The sequence below is a fragment of the Macrobrachium rosenbergii genome, chromosome 53, assembly GCF_040412425.1.
Source record: "Macrobrachium rosenbergii isolate ZJJX-2024 chromosome 53, ASM4041242v1, whole genome shotgun sequence".
NCBI lineage: Eukaryota > Metazoa > Arthropoda > Malacostraca > Decapoda > Palaemonidae > Macrobrachium > Macrobrachium rosenbergii.
In genome coordinates this window covers 12,342,681-12,352,823 of record NC_089793.1, presented here as the reverse complement: position 1 = coordinate 12,352,823, position 10,143 = coordinate 12,342,681, and the positions used below count along the sequence as shown (strand labels likewise).

General features: G+C 33.9%; 2 protein-coding genes across 3 annotated transcripts in view; one reads left to right on the top strand and one right to left on the bottom strand.

The window, feature by feature from the left end:
- l(3)02640 (porphobilinogen deaminase-like protein l(3)02640) overlaps positions 1 to 10,143 on the bottom strand; it is a 327,247-nt gene that overhangs the window by 203,818 nt on the left and 113,286 nt on the right. Inside the window, exon 4 of the mRNA XM_067096679.1 lies at positions 2,641 to 2,672. The gene's annotated coding sequence lies outside the window, so the exon portion shown is untranslated. The remainder of the gene's footprint in view (positions 1 to 2,640; positions 2,673 to 10,143) is intronic.
- Positions 1 to 10,143, top strand: part of LOC136834294 (uncharacterized) — a 269,565-nt gene that overhangs the window by 176,318 nt on the left and 83,104 nt on the right. The window lies entirely within an intron of this gene.

Here is a 10,143-nt window from a genome sequence, read left to right as displayed (position 1 = left end):
GTATCTTTGTATTTTTACACACACACACACACACACACACACATATACATATATATATATATATATATATATATATATATATATATATAATATATATATATATATATATATATATATATATATATATATATATATATATATATATATATATATATATATACTCTGTATATATATCTAGGTCTTACTATTTACCTGACTCTTACTCATTCCGTATTATACTTTTTTTACCAACATATCATCCTCCGTTCTCATTCTCTAAGGACTTTCAATCTTCGTTTCAATTACTTCGCCCTATATACTTTATAAAGGGTCCATTTCAACAGCTTCGATCTCTCATTTGCATTCAGCAGCCACACTCCACTTTCTTAAAGGAGAACTGGCTCAACAATTCCTTTATACATTTCAAAGTTGGCCTTTCTACTCACCATTTTAATTATCCACTCTGTTCTAACACCTACCCAAGCACTCTTTCACTAACTATTTGCTCTTTCCAAAGTGTAGTTACCTTTACTTTTATTCAACTAACATGACCACCTTCACATACTCTCCAGACCCAGCTTTATACAGATTCAGAATTCACCTACATACACACATAAATACACACACACACACACACACACACACACATATATATATATATATATATATATATATATATATATATATATATATATATATATATTCCCCATAGTGACTGCTACCAGTGGTTATTAATCTTACGGTCATGCTTATTCTATTTGGGAAGAGACTGTGGTCCACCACCCTTATCCCATTAATGCAACCTAGCACAGCAATTAATCACTAAGTAATATATATATATATATATATATATATATATATATATATATATATATATATATATATATATATATATATATATATATATATATATATATATATATATATATATAACTGAATCACAAAATATGGGAACGTGATGAATATAGTAAATAAAGATAAAAATCATTTAGGAATGGAAACATTGAATCTGCGAGGGCCTTCGACATGGGTCCTTTACTTCTAGCAGAGACTGCTAAGTGACCCAGGACGAGGTTAACCTCGCAGCACCCAGCAAATGCTCTGCTTCCTTCGTGGATTTTATCTTTGTATATATATATATATAGGTATATATATATATATATATATATATATATATACATTTAAATTTATGTATATATTTGTTTTTTTAATTAGGGTGGCTCAGACGACAATAGCTGTCACCTTGACCATTTAACAGGTGATTCAAGGATGAACCCTGTGCCGAAAACTTCCCATCAACAGGAAGTTCGTATAACAACGCAGAAGGATATTGAATTCCTTTTGTTCCAAGAGTTCTAGCAATCCATTTTTCTTACTAGAAATACTTTTGTGTTATGCACAAAAAACCCACCTTCTTCCATTCTCTCCACGAGACCAAAGCACCTTAATATAACCTGATCCATTATTTTTAGCTGTATTAATTTTATAATATCTCCCATGACCCTCTGCAGTTATCACACTTTCAACTCCCTTTACTCTGCACGTATAGTGAAAACAGTTCATCTCAATATCTCCATTCTCTTATTTAGTCCGCAATCTACATCTATAATGACAGATCAGTATCGACCTTTGTAACTAAAAAAAAAATAAAAAAAAAAAAAACACTGAAGAGGAAGCATGAAGCTCTGAAACTGTTTGTGCTTATAAATGTATTGGTTCTCCAGTTTTTTTTTGTTTTTTTTTTAATCTACATCTATACTTTACTAAATACAAGAATGAATGTTGAACAGTCCTGTCATACTTGAGAGCTTTTAACTGCACCGACCTTTTGCAGAGATCCTGCTTCCTCCCTCACTTCACCTGTTTGGTGGTCACCTCTTCTTACCCAACCACAGAGTTCTTCATTGGAGGGTGGGTAGAGCTCTCGGCCATGCTGTTAACTCAGTGTTGACTCTCCGACAAGCCACTCAAAGAATTAGAGGAATTTATTTCTGGTGATAGAAATTCATTTCTCGTCATAATGTGGTTCGGATTCCACAATAAGCTGTAGGTCCCGTTGCTAGGTAACCTAATTGGTTCTTAGCCACGTAAAATAAGTCTAATCCCCTTCGGGTAGCCTAGGAGAGCTGCTAATCAGCTCAGTGGTCTGGTTAAACTAAGATATAATTAACTTTTTTTTACCCAACCACCGAAGTTATTTTAACTATCAGACACCTTTATAAATCTACCGATCCCATTCTTCTGCCACCCATGCTAACATTTACTGTTCCTTTTCTTGAATTCCATTTCCTTCACAGTCTTATTCTTGTTGATATTCGCCTTCAATTATAGACACTGAACTTAATTTGCTATTCTGCACAGCTTCTCTTCTCTACCAGCAAATAACACTACAGTACCAACGACCGTCACTGACCACAACGCGATCAAGGACCCAGTTCTTATCCCACAAAACTGTAGCACCATCTCTTTTTCCTCTCTCTGAATTCTTTCATCACTTCATTCACGGAAATGTTAAAATCAGCCGTGGCGACATAAAACGTAAATTATTATGTATAATAAAATCACGTGTGATGGCTGATAATACAAGGTAGTATTTTATTATGTCAACAAATAAAAACTGTAATATTATTGTCAACTAATAAAAACTGTAATATCATCTACCTTTAGCAGCTACAAGTACGGATGGTAGCATTCTGAAAAGCAAATAAGAATAACATCAGCCTACGACAAAGCACTAATCGATACAATTACAAAATTCAATTGTCAATAAAAAATAATCGATATCCCTCATTATACATAATGATGAACACAGCAGAAGAGCCTCAGTGATACTGCCCACGGAAATATTTTTAAGAAAAAGATTAAATTACAACCAACAATACGCTCCACACTCACAACAGACACACTGCAAGACGTGGAAACACCAGATCAAGAAAGTGAGAGGCAAAAGTGAGAGAGAGAGAAAAAAACCGAGGCATCTGCACAAAGAGATATGCAACCATTGTAGTGTGAAGATAATACGCTGTGTATGCAAGGTCTCAGTGTCCCCACAAATGACACATGAGGCAAATATATCAACTATTTTCATGCAAACATAAACACAAACATTCGCGCCTTCATATTCGTCCCTGAATAATTTACCCGCAAGTAAAATTACATACAATATATTTTGTCTGCGGTAGTAAATGGCCTCTACTTTCCGTAAAAGAAATTGTTTGGAAGCTGTGAGCAATTAAAATTGGCAATTAATATTAAATATATTAAGTTGTAAGACAGATGACTAATCGGAAAATCTAATGACAGAACAATGAATGGTAAAAAGACCTCTAGATTAAGGTTTCAGCTACTGTGATTCTCTCTCTCTCTCTCTCTCTCTCTCTCTCTCTCTCTCTCTCTCTCACATCTGGGTTGACGCAAGAGCATACTTGCATTCCTTTCTCATTTCTTCTCCATGCCCCAACCGAAAAAAAGTACAAAAATTCACTTTACAGTATATAGCAACAAATTTATGGAGGCCACAGAGCAAAAGGCAATTTTTTGGGTCATTTAAACTTTATTTATCTCTGACCAACAAAGTATCGTCTTGCCCTACAAAAATTTGTTTCATTCCAATTGTTCGAACATTCAACTTTCAAAGCTAAAAAGTCCTTTGGGGCTTGAATATTACACATTCAAAGCATTACACAAACACGCACACAAACATGGACATACTGTAGATATAAGTAAAAATAAAAAAAAAGTGTATTTTCAATCAAGAAGTCAATTTTGTATAAAAGTGTCTCTTCCGGGAGAATGGGTCACAGTGGTCACAGAAAATATTTGTATCTGCTTCGACTAATACGTTTCCATGCCTATAGCACGCCGGACGCTGGACTAAAATTAAGAGGATTGCACGTAATAAAAATATACATGCCTTTGTTCTTTACACACACAGATACATGCATATATATATATATATATATATATATATATATATATATATATATATATATATATATATATATTATATTTATATTATATATACATATATTATATATTATATTATATCATATATATATATATATATATATATATATATATATATATATATATATATATATATATATATATATATATATATATATGTGTGTGTGTGTGTGTGTTTGTAATTCATAGCTAGAACCTGACACAATACTTGATAAATTGAGGCGTCATAGAATTTAGGTTTTACAGTTCCATAAATCAACTTCTCAAATCTCCATTCTAAGAGCTCTGTAGTGTTCCTAAATAGTGTAGCATTCCGAATCCTCTCTGGGATAAATGGAGCATTATTTTTATCGAGGTGCGATGTGCTGCTGATGAGTTTCTGTGAAGACGTATAAAGAGATTCAGGAGTTGCATCCTCTTTTATAATTAAGCGCTACCGCTCGTAATTTACACATAGATTATATATATATATGTATATATATACATATATATACATGTATATATACATATACCTGTATCTATCTATCTATCTATATATATATACATACACACAGATACACACACACATATATACAATACATATATAATTTAATATAATATATATCCATATCCGTACGTGAGTGACTTAGAAGCAAAACACGGAAATAAATAAGAACAATAAATAAATAAATAAAAGATAAAAATTAAACGAAAAAAGTGTAAAAAGCCGACGAGCTCAGTTCCGTCAACCAAGGCCCATAGCACTATACCAAAGAGAGAATAAGGAACAACTTCTTGAATTTGGATGTTGTCGTTTCAAAAATATACAATTAAACATTTTTAGCCCTCTAAAGCGAAGGCAATCCATAAATGGCTGATAAATAAAAAGAAATTTAGAATCCTCTAAATGCTTTTTATCCTTTCATCCAATTAAACCTGGCTTTTTTCCAAACAGGATTTACGGGCGAGTGTTGAGCCTGTAACAATATATAAACTTTATTTGTGAGCCTCACGGCTCTTGTCAAATGCGAGATTTCACTCAACTGAACTCCAATGGTCTACAGATCTTGCCAAGTGTCTTTTTTTTGTATTCCTTTAAATTTTGTGAATGAAACTACCCACGGCAGAGATACAGTAATTCCTTCGTTTGTCCCACGTAAAAATTATTTTTAAATGAATCTGATCCGGTCAAAATAATGAGGTGGTATTTGTTGGAAATACAGTTACTTCCAGCATTTCATCACTAGTATTATTTCGTAGGAATATCTAAAGAAAGACTCATTTCGCAAGATGTTAATTGCCAATGGCACGAAGAGCTTGAAATGGTCTATATTTAATGCAGTGTAATACAAAATTTCTTGAAAGAAATCTTTATTGGTATTAAAATCTTGAGACTAAATACCAATGGAAATTCAGGAATTTCATATTAAACCTGTCTTGTTAATTTAAAGGAAGATGTTAAATAAATAGCCTGAGGATATTCTGATAGTCATCTGATCGACTATCGTCTACCATCGCCCATTATATTTATTACTGAATATTCACATACATCATCTGCTTCCATCCTTCCATCATTGATGTTGACCTTCACTACTCTGTCGTCGCGGGTTTTCAGTTACTTTCATAACCCAACTACAAGGCTCTTGCTTCGAGTGCTTCTATTGCGGTAGAACCAGGTGGTAAGACCCAAGGCCAAGAGAAAGAGAAGGTCTGCTCACTTCCCCCAAAATCCCCCATGGGCGGGCTTTGTCTGCCTCATTGCGTCAGCAGTTGAATTGTCGTAATGAGCAGGTACCTCTGAGATACGTCATCGCCTACGTAGTTACCCCAGGTGGGAGGAGACTCCACCCAATTGGGTAGACCTCGTTTCTCTTAGCTTTGGTAACACCTGGGCATTGCTACCCTAGGATATGCCAATAGTTTGGGTATTGATGTACTGTACCTCAAGGAAGAGAGGCAGCATTTTAATGGGTTATGAACTCCTAGGTGGAAGGAATCCTCATTATGTGACAGCTGAACCTTATCTCCTCAGGTCAGTGGAAACCAAGTTCTTTCACTTCTTTGAAATGTCTGGAAAAGAAATTAATAAAATTCTTGCTGCTCTGTTGTGATGTGGAGATCGCCAAATGGCTTGAGGGCAAGGTAATACTCATGCAACACCAACTAACATCTTTCAACAAATGAATACAAACTTGACAAGAAGTAACTTACTTAAAACAAACAAGGCATCGCAGCACTTACAACGGACATAAATAACTAAGGAATTAAGGTTCCTTTCTGTATTTTGTGACTTCTTGAACATAATAGGAACCTCTATAAAACTGACAAAAATTAACAAAAGCAGTAAATTTTTCAATTTTAAATTGCTCTCCTTTCCAATACCACTAAATACCAAACGGTAACCAATATCTACCAAGGAATTCAACAGATAAAAGACAGCCAAGAGGTAAAATTCCTTTCGTAATTTCACGTCTTCCTGAATTCGAAAGCGCCTATGCTTAATTGTTAAATAAAACAACTGCTTTCTTTTGCCTATGAAGTCAATCAGATATTAACACATCCCAAGAGAGATAGCGGAAAAAAGTAAAGGCCAGCGGTGCTCCTCGGCGATTGTCGAACACGAGAGAGAGAGAGAGAGAGAGAGAGAGAGAGAGAGGCCATCATCCCCGAGAGGAGGCGTCGAGCCGAGCCCGAAGAAGTCGGCGGGGCGCATCGCTATGCCAGGCAGGCTGGGGATGATTTGAAAAATAGCCGCCGAGCAGTAAAATGAGGGAAGGTTGTGGCTACAAAAGTTAAGGATTGATGATTCAGACATATTTTCAAATAAATGGCTTCATTCTGAATGATGGAATGGCTTTCCTCAGCTTAGGGATATTGGATCGAGTGGCGGGAGAAAAGCTTCGTCGAGTAGACCTTAAGCAGCGCTCGGGGAATGATAACAATAACGGGGCGTGTATGGACGTGCGCGGCGAGAAGGCCTCCTTCTGTTTAGATCATTGTTATGAAGGGGGAAAAGGTACTGAGACATGCGCGCTTAAGGTTTGTGTGTGTGTATATATATATATGTGTATATATATAATATATATATATATATATATATATATATATATATATATATATAATATATATATATATATATATATATATATTAACATTATCATATACATATATATTCAACTGATCCTAATGCGTGTATTACCTTTCAAGACCCCATTCAAACTGGATGGTATCTTTTTTCTGAATAAATACTCCATTAGATACCATCAGTTTGAATGAGGTCCTTTAGAGTAATATATACTGTACAGTATATATATATATATATATATATATATATATATATATATATATATATATATACATATATACACATATATGTTATATATAATGTATTTCATTGTATTCAGTCCTTATTTATTTTGTAGACACTGAAGAACTTAATAGTGAATTACTAGTTCAAGAGTAGAAAAAAGCCACCAATTAGGTTCAGTTTACACAAAACACAGACACACACACAAAATATATATATATATATATATATATATATATATATATATATATATATATATATATATATATATATATATATCATTATATATCGTTCATTGAGGCCCCATAAAAGAAGGCAAGTCACTATAACGTTCATCCGTAACTGATACATCAAGGAAAATATATTTACGCAGAAAACTTGCAATGCATCAGCCGCTCCCTGTATCTATACAGAACTATCGTAAGCACATCGTCGAAACCGCCAAGACATTTCGCCGTTCAGGACGCATTTAGGAAGTACTATTGTGCTTCCTGGATTTTACGGTTCTTCCGTTCCAACGCCTCTTCGTCTCCCCATCTAGACAGAACTTCTCATGACTCCCTGGGTGTAAAACCTTTATCAAGATTCTATTGTCCTCATTGTCTTCAAACGATCTAACAGTCAGAATACTGCGGTTAATCTTTTCACTTATGTCAGCATTTGTATACATCGCTGCAGTAATACAAAATAAATAATTATAAATTAAAGACGGGAAATACGAATTTAAATGGTCCTCCGTTCTCTTCAAACAATCAAATATTAGTGCTCCTGTTAATCTTTTCATTTATGTCAAAATTTTTATACATTCTCGCAGTAATAATACAAAATAAATAAATACATATAAAAAGATAGCAAATAAATACAAACTTTTGAAAAGAGAGAGAGAGAGAGAGAGAGAGAGAGAGAGAGAGAGAGAGAAGACGATCAATTCACTTCATATAGTCAGAATCACACAGGAAAATCATATGCAAAAGCGTTTTGCAGCTTAAAGCACCTTCCCGGTGCCGGCGATATGACAGTACTGCCATCTCTCCGGCTTCACTCTCGAACTGCAGTCAAATTAGGAAACTTGGTGGCTTAGCTACCGTCATCACTCTCTTTTCTTCTTATCTTTTTATTGCCTTATTGTTCTGATTAACTAGCTTAAGTTATGCTATGATATCTAATCTCATTTTTAATACAATCATCATGCTTCACTCTAGTATTTCATTTCTTTATTACTGTAGTATTCTTCTTATTTAATTTCTCACCTCAGTTCCCCTTGATCCCTTAGGGATATTAGTTTTGGAAAGAAGAGTTGTTATATTTAAATGTTATACTTAATTTTATATCCACAATACAACTGAGTACTATTACTTAAATTTATATTCTTCTTCCAAATTTTTTTTATTGCTCTGTTCGCCTTGAAAGGTTCATTATCTTTATCTGGAACCAATTAACACATTTAACTCGTATACCTCTTATAAAAATATAAAAGTCTATTCATATCGCAATAATGCATTTGTCAGTGGCACAATATTCCAAGGAAGATGGCTTCCGCCTTCACCCACCTCCCAGTCACATTATGTTGTTTTCATTCTTTCTCGTACTGGTATTTCTTCTCAAGATATATACATTTATATATATATATACATACATATATACTGTATATACATACATATATATACAGTATATATATATATATGTACACATTTTACATATATATATACATATATATATACATATATATATATATACATAATACATATATACATACATATATATATATATATATATATATATATATATATATAACATATATATATATATATATATATGCCAACTCATTCATTCGTTCAAATTATCCTGTTTATCGGAAGGAAATTTAAACTCAATTTTATTACATCTTGGGCATTTAGGTTACATCAAATGTAGTTTTAGGGAGATCACATAATTTATGTTACGAATCATATAAAAATTGGTACATACGTCAAAATAAATGTTTTGAAGATTTAGCATGCCACATTAGAACTTGGGCCTAAAATGCTACTTTCAAGTCGACAGTCACAAGAATTAACATCCCGTGAACAAGTATAAAAAATGCCCTCCCACTGCGTGATAATTTTGCCTGCAGCTCATTTACTTTTGAAATATAAATAAATGAAAATCTGGTGTTGAAGGTGCAATAAATGAATATAGCAACAAAGCACAGGCTGATGCTCTAAAGGAACTTTTGGTACAAAATATTCAAAATTGTTATTAAAAATGAAACAGAAAGCCAACAATCTTTAGTAATCTACAAATCAGGAGAGGAAAATCTACCGGAGGAATAAAAAGAGATGTCTAAAAAAATCAAATAAAATCCAAACAGAGGAATAAGAAATGTCTAAAAAAAATAAAATTGAAAATATAAAAGTTGATGAACAACCAAAAAAAAATTGTTTTGTAAAAACGCAAGGAAGGCTTTAAGAAATAAGAATAATAAAACCTCGCCCTCTTTGCAATCTAATTTCTCGAACAAAAATACGCAGCAAGATGGCAGAACAAGGTTAACGAAATGTCACTTGGGGAAGAGATGAAACGATGCCATTTTGCAGAAGAAAATGCAATGACAGAAATACGGCAGCTCTTCCCGTCGAAGAAGTCGAGAGAAAACAACAAAAAGTCGATGAATAAACGGAGCAGAAGGTTAATAATAAAGCAACGCTATGGAGTCCTGAACGAACGGAATACACGCATACGCAGACACAAACAAACGTGGGAGAGCCGGCGGTCTCTGCGGGCAAAGGTAATGAGAGAGAGTATCTGTGTGTGTGTGTGTGTCCATCATATACTTCCAGATGCGGGGCGAGTGGCAATTCCAGGCTTCAATCGAACAGTCGTCGTGGTTCCTGGAAAGGGTTCGTTCTCTGCCACTAAATACTCGCACGGCG